Source organism: Triturus cristatus, chromosome 8, assembly GCF_964204655.1.
Source record: "Triturus cristatus chromosome 8, aTriCri1.1, whole genome shotgun sequence".
NCBI classification, from domain to species: domain Eukaryota; kingdom Metazoa; phylum Chordata; class Amphibia; order Caudata; family Salamandridae; genus Triturus; species Triturus cristatus.
In genome coordinates, this window is record NC_140591.1 from 1,177,370,659 (window position 1) to 1,177,391,877 (window position 21,219).

At 41.1% G+C, this 21,219-nt stretch overlaps 1 long non-coding RNA gene across 1 annotated transcript in view; it reads right to left on the reverse strand.

Annotated features, from left to right (window-relative positions):
* The window catches only part of LOC146805563 (uncharacterized), a 79,366-nt gene that overhangs the window by 53,244 nt on the left and 4,903 nt on the right, over positions 1-21,219 (reverse strand). Inside the window, exon 2 of the long non-coding RNA XR_014967858.1 lies at positions 18,176-18,233. This is a non-coding gene — a long non-coding RNA (uncharacterized LOC146805563). The remainder of the gene's footprint in view (positions 1-18,175; positions 18,234-21,219) is intronic.

The following is a 21,219-nucleotide window of genomic DNA, read 5'->3' on the forward strand; positions in this document are numbered from 1 at the left end:
TTCATTAAATGAAACGTAGCAACCCATGCCTTGTTTAAAAAATTAATTCTGAGGGATTCGCAGATCCAACATGACTCCCGGCTTATTTTTTTCTTTTTAAGCATTTTTTTGGCCCTGGGGTTTGCTGTGGGATCTCCTGAACAGGCTTAGGGGTCAGGGATTTTCTACTCTGCCCCCTTTTCTTTTTTTAATGTTTTTTCTTGTGACTCGGTTCAACCAAGTCACAAGATGGCTACCAACACTTCCTCGTTTGAAGTGTTGGCAGCCAATCAGATCTCAGGCACGAGATTGGGAGGGGTCAGGGTTAGGCCTGGGCGAAGCACTACGCTACGCTTGCGTAGTTTGCGAAGTTCGCGCTACTTCACACTACGCGAACTGCACGTAGCACAGTGCGAACACGCGTAGCGTAGTGTTGCGTAGTGCTGCGGTCATTTTTTGCTTGCTCGCGGTCCTCAACGTCAAGTTGGCGACCGCGAGCAAGCAAAATGACATCCCGGCGAGACTTTTTCCTTGTTCGCGATCAGCAACATCAAGTTGGCGATCGCGAGCATGGAAAATAAACCTACCGGTGAGATTCCCAACGCGAGGTTTCTCATTGCGAGGGGTCGCGTATGCTCGCGACCGCTCGTGATGAGAAACTACCAGTTCGCGTTGAGAAAGCTGCCGCTCGAGTAAAAATCTACTCGAGCAGCAGAAAACTACAGCTCGCACTGTGCAAGATGCCATTTTCAATGATTGCACAGTGCCGGTTGCTTGTTCGCACTGTGCAATCATTGAAAACAACATCTTGCACAGTGCGAACATGTTACTACGCAGTTCGCGAAGTGCTACGCGTAGCTCGCGTAGTGCGAACTTCACTTTGCGTAGCTTCGCGAAGTGCTACTTCGCGAACTACGCCCACCCTTAGTCAGGGTACCACTGCGGTCACAATTGTATATCTGAGAAATCTTTAAATCTCTCAGAAACTACTGAACGGATTTCTGGACCAAGAGCTACATTTTTGCCAAATTTGGTGTTAATCCATTCAGCAGTTTGGGCTGCAGCCATGTTTAAAGTTTCCTATTAAAATTAACATGGAGAAAAAGCGTTTTGGGACCCCCCTTTTTCTCGGCCCCTGCTTGATGGATCATCCCAAAAGTTTCAAGGCAGGATCTGAAGCGAGCTTCAAATTTGTTTTGAAAATTATGCGAAGTTACGTCAAATGATGCCAAAGTTATTGGCAAATCCAAAACAGCTTTTTAATAGAAATCAGGTCCTAACTATAACTACCTACTGGCATTCGCCAGAAGGTAATATTGATAGATAGATATAGATATATATAGATATATTACAGAGTGGCGGTAGTCACTCTATAGTTATAGCTAGGATTCAGAGATGTGAACAACTTTGTCACCGTATGGTGAATCACCAGTGAACTTTCAGACCTATTCCTTTTTTGATTTTGGCTTATAATTAAAAGTTTCGGGGTGACTGGTTAACAAAGCTGCAAAGAAGGATGGTTTCCAGCAATGAATTTTCCATACATTTTTTAAACAGACGTAGCAGCAAAATGGATTCTCAGATATTCATGAGACTTGGCAGGAATATAGATTATGGTATGGAAAGGGTCCTTCTCATTATTTCATCTAAATTGGTTCAGTAGATTTTAAGCAATAATGGCAAAAAAATGTGTGGTAAATATTGGGCCACTGTATACCGCAGTACCTTCGCAGCATACTGCTGTATCTGGCTATGACTAAACACTTTATGATGGGTAAATAAGAGCCCTTGCAAATTGAAAAGGCAGCCATATTGTTTGGACTGCCCCTTGATTTTGTTCTGTATTTTAATGTAAAAGATAGGTTATTACTGTTGTTTTAATGTAGAGGTAGGAATGAGACAGTGCAGCAAACTCTGTAGAAGAGGGAAAAGTAGTTTTATCAATTTATATATTTTTTTTAAGTTTACTTTTCACACAAAAAACTCATATATGAGAAAATAAAATTACGTATGAAATAGGGTGGCTCTTAAAAAGAGCCTTTAATTTTTTTACTAAGCATGTTTAAATACGTCTGTCAAGATAGATTTTTAAGTTTTAAAGGAAAAGATGGTTTCCATAGGTTGTAAAATGCACACCATCAGGACGATACAGTACTGCATTGAAGAAAAAAATGTATTCAAATGAAAATTCATTAACAGAGGAGAGTAGAGGGAGTAACAGATTCCCTTTCACACATCTTTCACCAAATCCATGTTATTGCAAATCCTTTCTAGACCGAAATCATTTTCACCATCTGCTTTCTTTGCATGCTCTCTGGTCCAAAAAATGAAACTATGCCCATAAGCCAAACCCTATGCATTTCACACATACACTGACATTCAAGACTAAGGAACACAGAGGCAAACATGCATGTAAATACAGAGTTAGATGATTGGCCAGTAGGAAAGTACATAATATCAACAACAATTTTTTTAAAGGAGGCCAATTATTGGCTTAACTACAATTTGGGCTACTAATGTAGCACAATATTACAAAAACCCAAATTGAGGTAAGAAAATAAACTGGTCTGCAGCAATAAAGTTTAACAAGTATTAGAAAGGCATTTAAAAGACACATCTCTGGTAACATGACAATGAAAACCAAGAGAAAAGTAGATAAGAAATAAAATTAAGAAGTGAAGCATAATGTGATTGGGTATTAACACAAAGTAGGCTATAAATACAGCTCAGCAGTACTAACTAACACCAAAAAACATAGACACTTTGCTGACTGTTGGAAAGCAATCCAGCTGTATTCTTCTTCAAAGATGTTACAGTGAGGTTGAAAATTATACATCATCACCTCCATCTCTACACACGCCACATCACTCTATGACAAGCCACTCCATTCCAAGACAATCCACTCCACTCAACTTTCCTCTATGCCACTCCATTGTGTGACACACCACTCTATTCTACGACAGGCCACTCCACTCTATTCAACTCCACTCTACAACACTTTACTCCTCGCTGTGTCCCTCCACTCTACGGCACAGGACACACCACTCCACTCCTGTCCACTCTATGATACACCACTCCACTCTGTCACATCACTCCACTCTCCAACACACCACTTCACTCTACAACACTCCACTCTACATCACTCCAATCCACTCCATTCTACACCATGCCACTCCACTCTAAGAGATGCCACTCCATTCCACGACAGGCCACTCTACAACACTCTACCCTATGCCTCTCCAGTGTATTCCACTCCACTCGACGACCCTCCATTCTATGACATGCCACTCTATGACACGCCACTTTACAACATGCCACTCGCCACTTCACTCTGATATGCCACTCCACTGTATGACTCTACACTTCACTCTATGACAAACCATGCCACTCCACTCTACGACACACCACTCCACACTACCGCACACCACTCCACTCAAGGACATGGCACTTCACGCTAGGCCACTCCACTCTAAGCTTTTCCACAGTAAAACACTCTATGACATGACACCCTATGACACGCCATTCCACTGTATGCCACTCCACTCTATGCCCCTCCACTCTAAGACTCTATGACACCCCACTCCACTCTACTATACGACATGCCACTCTAAACTATGCACATCCACTCTAGAACACTCAACTACACTCTATGTTTCTCAACTCTATGACATGCCACTGCACTCCATGCTACCACATGCCACTCCATTCTATAGCACGCCACTCCAACCTACAATAATCTACTGCACTCTTGGACACTCCATGCCATTCCACTGTTCAACATGCCACTCCACTCTACCACATGCCATTGCACTCTACTCTACAATATGCCACTTCACTCTATGCCACTTTCCTCTATGTCCCTCCACTTTAGGACACTCTTTGACATAATGACACTCTATGACATGCCACTTTCCGACACTCCCCTCTTTGACACGTCACTTCACTCTATGACACTCCACTCTATGACACTCCACTTCACTTTATGACACTCCACGCCACTCCACTATACGAAATGCCACTCCACTCTACCACATGTCTTTCCACTTTACGACATGCCAGTCCACTCAAAGCCACTCTACTCCATGCCCCTCCACACTAAGACACTATGAGACACCACTCCACTATACTATATGATACACCACTCCACTCTCTGCCATTCCACTCTAGAACAATCTACTCCACTCTATGCCATGCCACTCTACAACATGTCACTCCACTCCACTTTACGCTACTCCACTCTATGACACACCACTCCACACTATGACATGTCACTGCACTTTACGGCACTCCATTCCACTCTATCACACTCCACACAACCACACTTTATGACACACCACTCCACTCTACGACATGCCACTCCACTGTACGCCACTCAACTTTACGCCCCTAAGACACTCTACATCACTCCACTTTATGACAGGTCACTCCACACTGCTATACAACACACCACTCCACTGTACCCTACGAAGTGCCACTCCACTATACACCCCACCATTATACGTGCCTCGATGATATTCTACTCTGCTCATCAACACTCCTCCACTGTATGACACTCTACTCCACTCAACACCACTTTACTCCACTCTACGAAACACTACTTCACTCTACTCCAATACTGTACTCTATGCCACTCCATTCTACTCCACTTTATGCCACTTCACTCTACAACACTCTGTGCCACTCTACCACTCTCTACTCCACTATATGCCATTTCACCCTACAGCACTCTACTGCACTCAATGCCACTCCACTTTACTCAACTCTGCCACACTCTACGACACTCCAGTCTACAGCACTCTACGATAGTCCACTGTACAACACTTCACTCTGTGACACCATTCTCCACTTCACGCTATGCCACTCCACTCTACGACACTCAGCTCAAATTTATGCCCCCTCAATGTGCAACAGTGTACTCCAACCAGATATATCTAAGCTAGGCTATTATAAACTTCCATCTAGTATGAGGTCACCACAAAGCACATCCTTAACTTACCTTATACTAATTTTTTATCTCGTTATCATAATGTTGTATTTCTGATGTCTGAAAAAATATGGTTAATATTGGTACAAGCTCTTTCTTTTTTTAAACAGTTAGTTCTGAAAAAAACTTTTTTCTCTTCTTTGTGTAATTTTTTTTTCTATAAGTTCTTTTTCCAAAGGTCAACATGACCAACCAAAAAAAAGTCTTAACAGAAAACAGGAGGACAACAACGGTAAAAAAAAGGCTGGTGGAGAGGACACTGTTGAGCCATGACAAGCTCCCGGTGTATGGTCAGATCTCAATCTCCCACAACAATCACAGTATGGCCCAGGAGACAGTATGAGGCAGTACTTCCATACTGCTCTATAATTTCTTTATTCTGTTTCAAGAGATGTACTGGCACCGCAGTACCAATAGCAAGTAATGCTGGTGGGATAGATGCACCGGGTGTGGTAGTGGAGGTGGTGATGGAGGAACAGATACAGTGGGTGGTGGTGGAGGTCCTGACAATGCAGAAGAAGTTGAAGAACTTTCAGTAGCTGAAGAAAAAGCTCCTGCTGATGCTCCTGCTTAAGCCTCTTCCAACTACTTCTGGTGCCTTCTCTCCACCCTTGCTCGAATGGATTGCCTGCAGGTGTTTCCTCATTACCATCATACCAAACGAGCACTGTTTGATGTCACCACTGGAAATCACCTTGTTGCACAGGTTGCAGGTTACCAGTTTGGTATTCACCTTTTTCCCCACCAGCTGGCAATGGGATACACCATGATCTTATTGCTCAGCCATTCCAGTTCTGCAAAAACCTTACAGATGTCTTGTAAAGACAAGATGTTCCCTTTGGGAAAGAGTGCAACCTTCACCTTTAAAGATCTTAATTGAAATGGGGAGAAGGAGTATACACTTCGTGTTTCCTACAATGGACAGTTTTCTAAGTCAATGAAATGTTGTTTAACAAAACCAAAAGTACCATGTTAGTATCTCAAAACTATTGAAGTACTTGTGTAGTTCACAAACACAAACTATTGTTTCAATATTAACACATTTAGGATTTAAAAACATAATTAGTCTTGAAACCCTGAATTCCATAATTTAAATATGGTATATTTATTTCAAAATAGCATTAAAAAAATTTACGGATGTACCGTAGTACCCAAAAACATTTTTTATTTAATACCCTATTAAGGAACATTATATGGTTAAAAACAACTTTTTGAAAACAAAAATACAAATTCAATGAAAAACCCAAAGGTTTAGGATTAGTTAGAAAAACTTATTTTATTATTCCTAAAGAAAAACTACTTAAACTACACAATCCATAGTTATAACTTTATAGTTATAAATTAAATTTTAAATTGCTATAACTCGTTCACTCCGTACAGTGTTGTCAACTTGCTAGCCTGGTTAAATTAACTAAAACTTACACCTTCCATATGCACTGCTTAAACCCTATCATATTACATCACTTTTAGCATGTCTAATCATAGCATTCATAAAAACACTCATGACATCTGAATTAACATGATTTAAGTGAAGACAGTGCATGGTAGAGGGCCAAGTTATAGTTAATTTAGTGAAATGGTATGTTTTAACTGACATTTTCACCTAACTATAATGTCCATTTAGCCTTCGTTTTTTCAGTAAATTTATAAACATATATCTATATATATATAAATATACATACTATATATATACATATATATACATACTATATATAAATAAATAATATATATATATATATATATATATATATTCACTGAAAAAACCATAGGTTTCACACATGTTATAGTTAGCGGAAATTTTACTGATAAAAAACCAATGAAATTCCCCCGTTATAGTTAGTGCAGGCAACTATAACTCACGCGACCGCAATCTTCTGCTGATGCTAATACTGTATTTAGACACTTATTTGCCCATGTCTTCTTCCATACATTTTTAGCTATACATATATTACAAATATTTTTTTTTCATAAAGACACATATGTCATCAGCAGAAGATTGCGGTCGCGTGAGTTATAGTTGCCTGCACTAACTATAACGGGGGAATTTCATTGGTTTTTTATCAGTAAAATTTCCGCTAACTATAACATGTGTGAAACCTATGGTTTTTTCAGTGAATTTGCAAGGTTTTTTAAATGCTAATTCCTAACTATAACGTGTGTGAAACCTATGGTTTTTTCAGTGAATTTGTACGGTTTTTTAAATGCTAAGTTACTTTACGCCATTCGTGGCGTGCGCGCCCACTTAACGCAGTTCGTTCCGTGCGCACACGGTGCGCTTCGCGCACCGCGCGCCCACTTTACGCAGTTAGTGCCGTGCACGCACGGTGGGCACGCGGTGCGATGACAAAGCAAGAAAGCACGTCAACAAATCTGTTTCTGCTTTCCTCCGTGACTATGGTATGGGTGCCATTTACCACAACAACTTGCGTTATGACATGCAAGACATTTATAGAGGAGATGGTGTGCACTTCAATGATGAAGGGAACAGAGTCTTCCTCTTGAACCTTAGACTCTGCATCGGTACTTACTTGTAGGTACCACTAAAAAATCATTTCATAAACACAACGGCTCTTTTTAGAGCCCCCTAATATCTAAACACTTAAATCTGATTTTCATTTATTTTTATTTTTTTTTTCTACCGTACGCTTACCGTAAGCTTACCGTACGCGTACCCCGTGATTTTTTTTAAAATCAATAAATGTTTTCTTTGTACTTTACAGTCCTTCTTTGACCCCCTCACAAATGTAAGGGGGTCTGTAACTCTCCTCATTGCCCCCTTTTCTTGTTTTCACTCTTTTTTTTCTGAGTGAAATACACAAAATGGCGGCCGCCGCTTCCTGGTTTCGGCCGATTCGAATGTTTACTAAGATCTAAGAGCCAATCAGAATCGCGCTCGCGCACGCCACCGTACGCTTACGGTAAGCGTACGGTAAGCGTACCGTAAGCGGGCTCAGATATATATATTGATTTAAAGGCTATTTTCTCAGAATCTACTGAACAGATTTACACCAAACCTACAAAAGGCACTTCCTTGACCTAGGGACTACCTCTCTGCCAAATTTCGAGTAATTCAGTTCAGCCGTTCGGTCTGTAGCTCGTTCTAAAGGTCCTATGGAAAAATGCATGGGGAAAACGCGTTTTGGGACCCCCCTTTTATCTCAGCCCCCGCTTGACGGATCCCCCCGAGACTTTCAGGGTAGGAGCGGAGCGTAGCGCCCCACCTATTTTGAGAAATACGCGAGGATTCATCGACCGGCGCCAAAGTTATTCAAAATAGAATGTTGAGGTTTTCCTATGGAAAAGGGGTCCTAACTATAACTACCTACTGGCGACCGCCAGTAGGTAATATATATATATATATATATTCACTGAAAAAACCATAGGTTTCACACATGTTATAGTTAGCGGAAATTTTACTGATAAAAAACCAATGAAATTCCCCCATTATAGTTAGTGCAGGAAACTATAACTCACGCGACCGCAATCCTCTGCTGATGCTAATACTGTATTTAGACACTTATTTGCCCATGTCTTCTTCCATAAATTTTTAGCTATACATATATTACAAATATTTTTTTTTCATAAAGACACATATGTCATCAGCAGAAGATTGCGGTCGCGTGAGTTATAGTTTCCTGCACTAACTATAACGGGGGAATTTCATTGGTTTTTTATCAGTAAAATTTCCGCTAACTATAACATGTGTGAAACCTATGGTTTTTTCAGTGAATTTGCAAGGTTTTTTAAATGCTAATTCCTAACTATAACGTGTGTGAAACCTATGGTTTTTTCAGTGAATTTGTACGGTTTTTTAAATGCTAAGTTACTTTACGCCATTCGTGGCGTGCGCGCCCACTTAACACAGTTTGTTCCGTGCGCGCACGGTGCGCTTCGCGCACCGTGCGCACACAGTGAGCACGCGGTGCGCTTCGCGCACCACACGCCCACTTTACGCAGTTAGTGCCGTGCACGCACGGTGGGCACCGTAGCGCACCGCGTGCCCACGTTACGCTAGATGGGCCATGTGCGCACGATGCGCTTCGCGCACCGTGCGCACATGGAGGACATATTATGCGCTTCCTTGTGATAGGTAATCTGTTGAAATTTTTTGGGGAAATGCTGTGCTCTTTTATGCCATGCACAAATGGTGGCCTTCGGCCACCATTTGCACATGGGGTGGAGAGAGTGGGTTTTTTTTTTTTAAATAATTTTTTACCGTACGCGTACGGTAAGCGTAATCGGCGAAATTTTCGAAAAATAAAAAATTACCGTTTTTTGCCTTGGGGGATCTTTGAAGACTCAACTAACATGGTTATGTGCATGGGCGCTGTCTAAACAGCCCCTTTATATGTTTTTGGCATTTGTTTATCAGCTCCCCCCTCAGAGTGCGAGAGAGAAAATGGCGGCCGCCGCTTCCTGGTTTCGACCGATTCGAATGTTTACTAAGATCTAAGGGCCAATCAGAATCGCGCTCGCGCACGCCACCGTACGCGTACGGTAAGCGTACCGTAAGCGCACCGTAAGCTGGCTCAGATATATATATTGATTTAAAGGCTATTTTCTCAGAATCTACTGAACAGATTTACACCAAACCTACAAAAGGCACTTCCTTGACCTGAGGACTACCTCTCTGCCAAATTTCAAGTAATTCTGTTCAGCCGTTCGGGCTGTAGCTGTGTCTAAAGGTCCTATGGAAAAATGCATGGGAAAAACGCGTTTTGGGACCCCCCTTTTATCTCAGCCCGCGCTTGACGAATCCCCCCGAGACTTTCAGGGTAGGAGCGGAGCGTAGCGCCCCACCTATTTTGAAAAATTCGCGAGGATTCGTCAACCGGCGCCAAAGTTATTCAAAATAGAATGTTGCGGATTTCCTATGGAAACGTGGTCCTAACTATAACTACCTACTGGCGACCGCCAGTAGGTAATATATATATATAACTCCACGATCCCGATAAAGCTGAAGGCTGTCTCGTAGGGCGGTCCGTGCAGGGGTAATCAGCAGCCCCTAACTATAACACAGCAAACGATTTCGAATATGAAATCACACGGACACCCAGGAGATTTGCAGTTCAGATTGATTTATTGACTGCAAACACAACGCGTTTCGGCTTTCGCCTTGTTCACGCTCATGGCGACATTTTTTGCATAAAGTAAGGCATTAGCAAAGTGTAAAGAATGATATACTCATACTGCTCTTTGATATTGAGTACAACTCCCCTTTGAATACCTTCGAGTACAAAGATTACAAGTAAAATGAAATGGCTTTTATCCAATAGGAGATGTTCATGAAGTGGAAGAAATGGAGTATTAATGAAATGTCTATTTTAAGGGTTAAAGTAAACAAGCATTTTCAATGCAATCAGTCTCGCCTTTGGGACCTTATACATATTTAGCGATTCAGCATATTTAGGGTATGGGCATGAAATAGGGAGACAAGCTGTGTTGAATAAAAAGCTAACACAGTTTGGGTAGACTTTAAGGACAGTGTTTGGGGCAGTGTGACAGAGGTTTGCATGAAATCAGGCTGCATGGTAACTGCGCTCATAACTGACTGAACATCCAAAAAGTGGACTCTGCGGCCATCAAACAGTTGCAGCGGCGGAGCACGGATGTGTGATACGAGCCAGTTAAAGCACCAAGTGCTTGAAAGGTGCAATGCGGCGTGCGCCACAGGGGCTCACTGAGGATCTTAGCTCGATCGTAAAATGCACTCAGATGTGAACTGAAAGTTTAAAGTGCGCTCAAGTTAAATGTTCAACGACTACTCTGCCGACTGATTTGTGTGTAGGGGGCATCGCGGCCGTTAGGCTGTTGCAGTGTTGGTGTGATAAGGGTGGGGAGCCACGCAGTTAAAGTGCAAAGTGCTTGAAAAGTGCAACAGGGATGTCCGAGATGCACCAAGATGCTACGGATCCTAAGTGAGGCGATATGAGCAACTCTGCACCTTTGTTCTGGAACTTTCCAATAATGCCAAGGCACCATCCAAAATATCATACCCTGTCCATTCATTCCTGGGCGAAGCCACTCCCAAGGCCAGTGAAAGCAGCTGCACGCGCGTGTGAAATCTGACAGATTGCACACTCCGCGCTGCTGCTCGTAACCGCAAGCCGTAGGCCTTTACACACTCATGAGCGTGTGAAAAGTCCAGAGCGATTCCAAGAGGTCGCTTTACTAGAGCAGCGCATGCACTTTTCTAGGCTAGACCTAAAAACTGGAATTAAATATGTCAATTAATATGAGGGAAAAAAGAGCAATTCTGCATATTGTAGAAAGTGGAGCTGGTTTTAATCAGCTAAGATGTATGAGGATGTTTATAAGCACTATTTACTTTATAAGGTTTATACACTTTATGTATAAAGCACTTTACAGAGGATATATACTATTTGTATAAAGCACTTTATAAATCTATAGAGAACCTTACAGAATGCAATAAAAAAAGCACTAGCCAAGGAAAAGATTTACATGGTTTCAAAATTCTCTTACTAGGTTGGATAGCTTTCTTATGGGAACTTTCCCAATGAAATATATTGTAAAGATAATCTTTGCAATTAATTGATCTTTATTTATTGATTAACATTCATGGAGTTCAAGCAATGTATCGTCTTTGAAATGGGTATGTTAGGCAGGTTTTTAAACACTGTATTAATAAGCCACCTCATAAAAGAAAAAAGAACCAACTCTGTATGTTTCAAAATGGCGCTGGCTTTTACCACCCGCAGTGTAAGGGACTGTTCCACAGTTGTCCTCTTGGATGTAAACAAGTTTGAACATTTAAAAGGTTACCCAAAAATGGTGCTCGTCGTCGTGAACAAGGCTTCGCCGGGCAGCCGAAACACGTAGATGATTATGTCACTCATGAAATAAACTCAAGTGAAACCTGCAGGAGTGCCAATTTCATCTTGGTTTTACGGAGGGTGATTTATTTGTGATATATATATATATATATATATATATATATATATATATATATATATATATATATATATATATACACAGCAAACGATTTCGAATATGAAATCACACGGACACCCAGGAGATTTGCAGTTCAGATTGATTTATTGACTGCAAACACAACGCGTTTCGGCTTTCGCCTTGTTCACGCTCATGGCGACATTTTTTGCATAAAGTTAAATACACTTCAAAGTATGTAAACACAGACGACAGACAAAATGAGAGGCTATTGAAGATGGTTGTAATTGATGCGATATATGACAATGTACGAGGAGGGAACAAGTTACTCCAGTTGAGACAACTGGAATCAAAATACATTGTTGACCTCGAGACTATGTCTCCAAAGGGTCGGAATTCAAGCGAAGAATTGTCAGTACATTTACATACTTGATATGTGAGTAACTTTGCAATTGTGCAATATTGAGTGTTAGCTGTTGGCACGTGTGTTTTTATGCTTACACAGATTTTATTGTATTTTTCAGGTAGTAGCACTGCAGGCCTGAACAGACCACTGATGAAATTAAGTATTCTGTTATTATAGTTTGTGGCCTTTTTGATTTATAATTTACTAGTTATTGGCCCACTTGGGCTTATTGTTAGAGCTTGTGCAGGACATGATACTTGGCTTAGATATCTACAGATTAAATAGTTAAAATGCATTGATTTTGGCATATTTTTATGATCTGATATTAATTGCCATTTTATGCATATAGGTCCTTACATTATTGATGATTGTTTCTATATCATGGAATGAGCCTTTGCAAGCTTTAGCATTGACCTGTGTTATTCTGCCCACTTGGGCAGTAGGCAATCAGTATAATACATCGTAAATATTTTCATTCAGTTGGGTCATTTATGAACTTGACAATGTTAAAATGGCCGCCACTTTGGTTATAAGTTTCACTACTGCTGAAGTCAACAGTCTGTCGTCTGTGTTCACATACTTTGAAGTGTATTTAACTTTATGCAAAAAATGTCGCCATGAGCGTGAACAAGGCGAAAGCCGAAACGCGTTGTGTTTGCAGTCAATAAATCAATCTGAACTGCAAATCTCATGGGTGTCCGTGTGATTTCATATTCGAAATCGTTTGCTGTGTTATATATATATATATATATATATATATATATATATATATATATATATATATATATATATATATCACAAATAAATCACCCTCCGTAAAACCAAGATGAAATTGGCACTCCTGCAGGTTTCACTTGAGTTTATTTCATGAGTGACATAATCATCTACGTGTTTCGGCTGCCCGGCGAAGCCTTGTTCAAGACGACGAGCACCATTTTTGGGTAACCTTTTAAATGTTCAAACTTGTTTACATCCAAGAGGACAACTGTGGAACAGTCCCTTACACTGCGGGTGGTAAAAGCCAGCGCCATTTTGAAACATACAGCGTTGGTTCTTTTTTCTTTTATGAGGTGGCTTATTAATACAGTGTTTAAAAACCTGCCTAACATACCCATTTCAAAGACGATACATTGCTTGAACTCCATGAATGTTAATCAATAAATAAAGATCAATTAATTGCAAAGATTATCTTTACAATATATTTCATTGGGAAAGTTCCCATAAGAAAGCTATCCAACCTAGTAAGAGAATTTTGAAACCATGTAAATCTTTTCCTTGGCTAGTGCTTTTTTTATTGCATTCTGTAAGGTTCTCTATAGATTTATAAAGTGCTTTATACAAATAGTATATATCCTCTGTAAAGTGCTTTATACATAAAGTGTATAAACCTTATAAAGTAAATAGTGCTTATAAACATCCTCATACATCTTAGCTGATTAAAACCAGCTCCATTTTCTACAATATGCAGAATTGCTCTTTTTTCCTCATATTAATTGACATATTTAATTCCAGTTTTTAGGTCTAGCCTAGAAAAGTGCATGCGTTGCTCCAGTAAAGCGACCTCTTGGAATCGCTCTGGACTTTTCACACGCTCATGAGTGTGTAAAGGCCTACGGCTTGCGGTTACGAGCAGCAGCGCAGAGTGTGCAATCTGTCAGATTTCACACGCGCGTGCAGCTGCTTTCACTGGCCTTGGGAGTGGCTTCGCCCAGGAATGAATGGACAGGGTATGATATTTTGGATGGTGCCTTGGCATTATTGGAAAGTTCCAGAACAAAGGTGCAGAGTTGCTCATATCGCCTCACTTAGGATCCGTAGCATCTTGCTGCATCTCGGACATCCCTGTTGCACTTTTCAAGCACTTTGCACTTTAACTGCGTGGCTCCCCACCCTTATCACACCAACACTGCAACAGCCTAACGGCCGCGATGCCCCCTACACACAAATCAGTCGGCAGAGTAGTCGTTGAACATTTCACTTGAGTGCACTTTAAACTTTCAGTTCACATCTGAGTGCATTTTACGATCGAGCTAAGATCCTCAGTGAGCCCCTGTGGCGCACGCCGCATTGCACCTTTCAAGCACTTGGTGCTTTAACTGGCTCGTATCACACATCCGTGCTCCGCCGCTGCAACTGTTTGATGGCCGCAGAGTCCACTTTTTGGATGTTCAGTCAGTTATGAGCGCAGTTACCATGCAGCCTGATTTCATGCAAACCTCTGTCACACTGCCCCAAACACTGTCCTTAAAGTCTACCCAAACTGTGTTAGCTTTTTATTCAACACAGCTTGTCTCCCCATTTCATGCCCATACCCTAAATATGCTGAATCGCTAAATACGTACAAGGTCGCAAAGGCGAGACTGATTGCATTGAAAATGCTAGTTTACTTTAACCCTTAAAATAGACATTTCATTGATACTCCATTTCTTCCACTTCATGAACATCTCCTATTGGATAAAAGCCATTTCATTTTACTTGTAATCTTTGTACTCGAAGGTATTCAAAGGGGAGTTGTACTCAATATCAAAGAGCAGTATGAGTATATCATTCTTTACACTTTGCTAATGCCTTACATGATGTATTATCTGATGTTATAAAATAAATAACTAAAACTTGTATAAAGTGCTTTACACATAAAGTGCCTATACTCTATAAAGTGTTTAGTGTTAATATACATATCCCCTCCTATTTTCCTTTCTCTATCATGATAATTTCAGTTTACTCTCTCTGCGGATTGTGTTTCATGGGATGCATTTTTCTATATAGGCAGGTGAAGAGTTCTTCATCTATATTAAAACCATTTGATTCCTTCCTATCTAGCTCTAAGATGAAGAAAGTTTATAATTTCCTCAATTCCCTTTCTCTATCCCCACCTTTTTTTCTCTTCGGTATCTGTGCAATTCAGCCATATCTCAGTAATGTTGGGTCACTCTGATGGTCCTTCTCAAATGCCGGGCCACTGGATAACTACGATCTTTGTTAACTATGGCTCTCCTATGCTGTAAAATTCATTCGTGTACTGGTAATGTGGTACTCTTTACATATACTTTCTCACAAGGGCATTTGAGTATATACACTACAAAAACTTGTTTTACATGTTAGAATTCCCTTTACTTTAATAGTTTTATTGAAAGCTGTTTTAAATGTCGAGTTATTCTCTCCATGCTGGCAGGCCTTGCATTTTAGACACTTTCTAAAGCCTTCCTTTTGTTGAAGCCAAGTTTTTTTATGTGCCTGCCCTGAAAGCTCGCTTCTTACCAAATATTCTTTTGGCGGTTAGGATTTTCTATGTGTAATTTGAGGTTGCTTTGTTGTCATCTGACCTATAACAGGGTCCTCCTTAATAAAGCGCCAATTCTTGTTTAAAATCTGACCAATTTCATATGATCCACACAAAAAGTAGTTATAAATCTGTGTGCATTGTGTGTTATCAGATGTTTCCTTTTTCTAATGTTTTTTGAAGGGTTAAATAGTACAGTCTCCCTATTCAATCCCCTTGCTTTTTTTGAGGCTGCTTCTAAAATTGAAGATGGATAGCCTCTGTGCAAAAAACGTGTTTTATTTCCTGTTCTACTTCATCGTCCCCTTCCATTATGCTACATGCCCTCCTTACTCTGTAGAACTCTCCAAACGGTATACTCTTTATCAATGGGCTGGATGTGAACTACTGGCGTCAGGAATGGTATTTCCCGCTGTTGGTTTCCTAAACATTTGTGGTTTCCAATTTTCCCTCATCCACCCAAATGTTAATGTAGAGAAATTCTGCAGATGTTTTACTTTTCTGTCCGACAAATTTCAGATTCAAATCATTGACATTTAATTCTGAAATAAAATGATCCGCTACTACCTCTGTGCCCTGCCACAGCACAAAAACATCGTCAATGAGTCTTAGCCACACCATGTTTTTTACTGACGAGTGTTCCATTGACGCCCCTCCAGCACCTGTTCCTCCCCCAGCCTAGATGTAAATGAGCATAACTGGGGGCAAAGCAGGTGCCCATGGCCGTCACCTGTTCTTATTGGAACAACTCATTTTCAAACAAAAATATATTTCTTGTCAAGCACCACCGCATTATTTCCAACATCTTATTGTGCTCTACCAATCTAACAGGCTTCATGTGTAAAAAAATTTCTGCTGCTCTGATTCCATCTTGATGTCTTATACTGGTGTATAGGGTTGACACATCTAAAGACATCAAAACCATATTTTGTTCCCACTTAACATCATTGATGTGCTTTAAACATTCTTCTGAATCCTTTATGCAAGATGGACGTGTAGTAGTGATGGGATTTAAGAAAAAATCAATATGCTTGGAGACATTTTCAAAAATACTACTCTGTGCTGAAATTATAGGTCCCCTTAGCGGCTTGTTCAATTCAATTCAAAATACCTTTATTCGGCACCAAGACCACAAAAGTTTGACAAGCAGACAATACATTTTAAGATGTTAAAAAATCCTTCTTAATAAGATAAAATCACAATTAAAACTAAGTGCATCATCGACCAGAAAATTTCATATTGGTTAAAATTCAACTATACATAATATTTCTTCTCCCCATCCAATCATTGTGGTTCATACCGTTTTCTAATAGCCATTTCAGTTTTGATAAAGTTTGACACCGCACTACAAATAACAGAACTAGTCAGTGATTACAGATATCTGAACCCCTCAATATATGTACATGGACAAATATTCTTTAGTAGGGGTGCCAAAAATCTTCTCCTCGGTTCCTTGTAAAGTGCACAAAAAAGGATAAAGTGCAGGGTGCTCTGGGTTGCCATATTGTCACAAGGACAGTGAGTGATATTGTCCATCCACCCAGATTGTCTGGGAAATGCCACTAGAAAGTGCAAAGTGCCTAAGCGGAATCTTGTTAAAAAAAACGTGTCTGAATATTCGTAGTGAAGAATAGGTAAAATTGCTGTTTAGGCGTAAAAGAGCAGCTAGGACCTGACGCCTTCAATTGTTCAAATCGTTATGGATTTTTAGGATCATGTAAAATACGGGTAGAACTGGACTCTCTTGCATTAAGAAACAAAACTCCCAACTTAAAAGATTCTGATTTTTCCATGTTAATAATCTACTGGTAAAGCTCTCCTTGACCTCTTTGTATGCATCCATCGTAATCCTTTTGTAGCAATCCCTATTATTTTTTGGGGAAAATGCCTCCGTTTCATACAGTTCTTTATCCCAGAGGACAATATTTCTCCCTTTATCAGATGGTTTCACTATTATTTCATATATGTTCCTAATTTTATCAACTGTTTGGATTATCTTTCTTTCCTTTAAATTTGGTAGTTTTTTTCGATTCCCAGCTGTCTAACGTAAGTATCTTAAATCTCTTATGACATTATCCGATAAAAAGTATCCAAGTTGTCCTTTATCATCGGAGGAATATACCTCGATTTCGGTCGAAACGGGGTGATCCCTCCAGTAGCCAAATTAAAATTTTCCTGTTCCACATTGTGAACACATGGTGGTTCCAAAACATTCTGCGATTCCTGATTTTCCTCCTGTAATGACCACAAATCCTCTAAAATGTTTAAATCTGACACAGTCAGAATCGGGTGCACATTAATGTTAGATATTCCCATTTCCTCCAAATTAACTGTAGTTATATTGTTCAATTTGTATAATTTAGTGAGTTTTAGTTTTCTAACAAACCTAAATAAATCCATCCCGCTCTGGACATAGTTAAATTCATTTCTGTGGCAGTATGACAGTCCTAAATCTAAAGTGGCCATGTCTTCTGTCGATAATTGTATTGAACTTAAATTGACCACTGTATTATTCTCCTTTATTTCTTGGTCAACTGTCTCAAATTGGACCGTGTTGATCTCCCTGTTATTTCTTCACATATTTCTCTTTCTCCCTTGGCCCCCTCTCCTTTGTTACCTTTTCCTCGAGGTCTTCCTCATCCTCTTGTCATTCGATGGTCTGTTCTTTGATCCAACTGTAAAAAACACAATTCATCAGACACAGTAAGGCGATTGCCTCCTCCACCTTTTGTCATTAAATCGTCTTGTTCCACTTCCGACCCTGTATCTGAGATCATCTCACTTTGGGAGTTCTCTTGTTGATGTACATTAATATCACACCCCAGGAGGCACATTTGCAGAGTGGTGGAGAAAGGGGGCAATGCCTCCAAGGAGGGCTTGTTGGCCCCCAACGACCCTCTGGAGCCAAGGGGACTTCATCCTCCAACCAGCAGTGCACCAGGAGGCACGTTTGCCGAGTGATGGTGAAGGGGGCATGGCTCCGGTGACAAGGCAGAGGTTTTTTTATTTTTTTTATTTTAAGAGAGGGGCTGTGTGTCCTGCCTGTCATGGGCCGTTTTCAGCCCCAGGGACCCCAACCCCCGAGGCTCAGCCATTTCTTTTTTTTATTATTTAAAGGGAGGCGGCCAAACAAGCCATTTTTGGCCCCAGGACCCCCATCTTCAGGGAGCCTGCCCCCTTTTTTTTAAGAGACGGGCCGCACGGCCCACCCTCCTGGGCCGATTTCAGCCCCAGGCACCCCCAATCCATGGGGCCCGGCCTGGGGTGTGGATGCCCTGGTCCCACCTAGGCACCGACTTTGTTAAGGTTGGAAACCGCGGGGGGAGCCTCAAGGCTCCCGCAGTCCCTGTCAACTCCCTGCCTCCTGCATGAGCCGACATTGCTTTTACACATAGGAAGCTGCTAAGATGCAGCTCCCTGTGTGCAAAAGCAATTCTGCTCCGCTTTGAGTAAGCAAGAGCATTTTCTGCTCTCGCTTACTTGAAGCGAAGCAGTGTTTGCTATAGCTTGGCAGGAGCAGTGCTCTTGCCAAGCCATAGCAAACTGCAATGTCCCAGGGCTGGGCACCCCGGAACATTGCAGATGCCGGCCCTGGCTGGGTGGCGGTCCCCAGGGCCAATTTAGAGCTCCCGGAGGGCTCGCATGGCCCCCCTCCAATCTTCCAATTTGTCCCAGGGAGGTGGTGGTCCCTGGGGCTGCAGGGGGAGCTCTGAGTCCCCCCTGCTCTCAATTAAACTTATGCCCCAGGGAGGAAGCAGTTTTGGTGCTGCAGGGTTCTGTGTGGCCACCTGCATTTTTTAAATTAAAACCCCAGGGAGGTGGCGACCCCTGGGGCAGCGAGGGGGTCCATGTGCCCCCCCGCATTCATTTAACTTGAAGCCCCGGCGAGGTGGTGGTCCCCGGTAAAGTGGGGGATGCCATACAGGCCTCCCTTGGTTAATAATCAAAAAAAGCCCTAGGGAGGGGGTAGTACCCGGGGCACAATAACCCCCAGATTGGGGGCCATGCACCCAGCCCTCCTCTTTTGCAAAATGCTCCCAGGACCTGGCCCACTAGGGGTGCAGATAAGGAACAAAGCGCGGAGGTCCACGCTTCATTTTTTTTTCTTGCCCCAATCCACGGATCCCGCTGAAATGTTTTATAAAAATGATTTTTTGGGCCCTGCGGATCCCAGTAGAACCCCCCAAACCCAAGAGGCATAGGGGATCAGGGTATTTCCACCCTGTTCCCTTTTCTTTCTTTTTTACATTTTTCGTCGGACTCAGTTCAACCGAGTCCCAAGACGGCTTCCTGGTTGAAGCGTTAGCAGGCAATCAAATTTCAGTAAGATTTCAGTAGGATTTTGGGCTCCCTGATATCCATATTTTTAAACTTACATATCTCTGAGACTACTGAACGCATTTGCACCAAATCACAAAAATCCCGCTTTCTGGACCAACATCTAGCTTTCAGCCAAATATGGTGCCATTCCATTCAGCAGTTCGGGCTGCAGTCAAGTAAAAATAAAAATTAAATCCCCATAGACATAACATGGGGAAAACATGTTTTGGGACCTCCTCTTGTTCCTGTGGCCCCCCTTGACGGATCACCCTGAAACTCTCAACACAGCATCTGAACCAAAAAGGGGATGTTTTTGAAAATTACATTAAGATTTGTCAAGCGGCGCCAAAGTTATTGGCAAAACAAAAACGTTTTCCCTATGGAAACTTTGGGCCTAACTATAACTACCTACTTGCGACTGCCAGTAGGTATATATATATATATATATATATATATATATATATATATATTTTAACATGTGCGTGTTTTGCCTTAACTGCTCTCTTCTCCTGCCAGTGACCAAGGGCGAAGGAACGCCCGAAACGCGTATGGCTACGATATTGGTGCTTTGAGACGACTGGTTGTGATGCTGTTGTGCTCCCCTGATTAAAAGGACTCCAAACTTACCGGGTGTGGTGATCTCATTGGAGGCAACTCTTTTTTCTTATATATATATATATATATATATATATATATATATATATATATATATATATATATATATATATATATATCTCCAAGTACCGCTAAGAAAATTGAAGACGACTGTTGTCGCCACAACCTCAAATAAAAGGCGGACACGGACCTCCAGTTAAGTGCTGATTTATTTCATTTGCGGTGTCGTCTTGACGTTTAGGCACCAACGAGCCTTGTTCACATATATATATATATATTCACTTAAAAAAACATAGGTTTCACACACGTTATACTTAGGAATTAGCATTTAAAAAACCTTGCAAATTCACTAAAAAAACATAGGTTTCACACATGTTATAGTTAGCTGGACATTTCACTCGTAAAACACCATTGAAATTCCCCCGTTATAGTTAGTTCAGCTAAATATAACTCGCGCGACCGCAATCTACTGCTGATGACGTCACATATTACATCACTGTATTCACTAAGATACTGTTAATAAGTCAGTTATACAATTAATTTTACAAAAAAAAACATCCATTTAGACACTTATTTACCCATTTATTCTTCCATTAACCTTTAGATATACATATATAAAAAATATTTATTTTTCAGAAAGACACATATTCTCTGGATGATGTCATCAGTGATGTAATCAGTGATGTCATTTGAGATGTCATCAGTGATGTCATGAGTGATGTCACT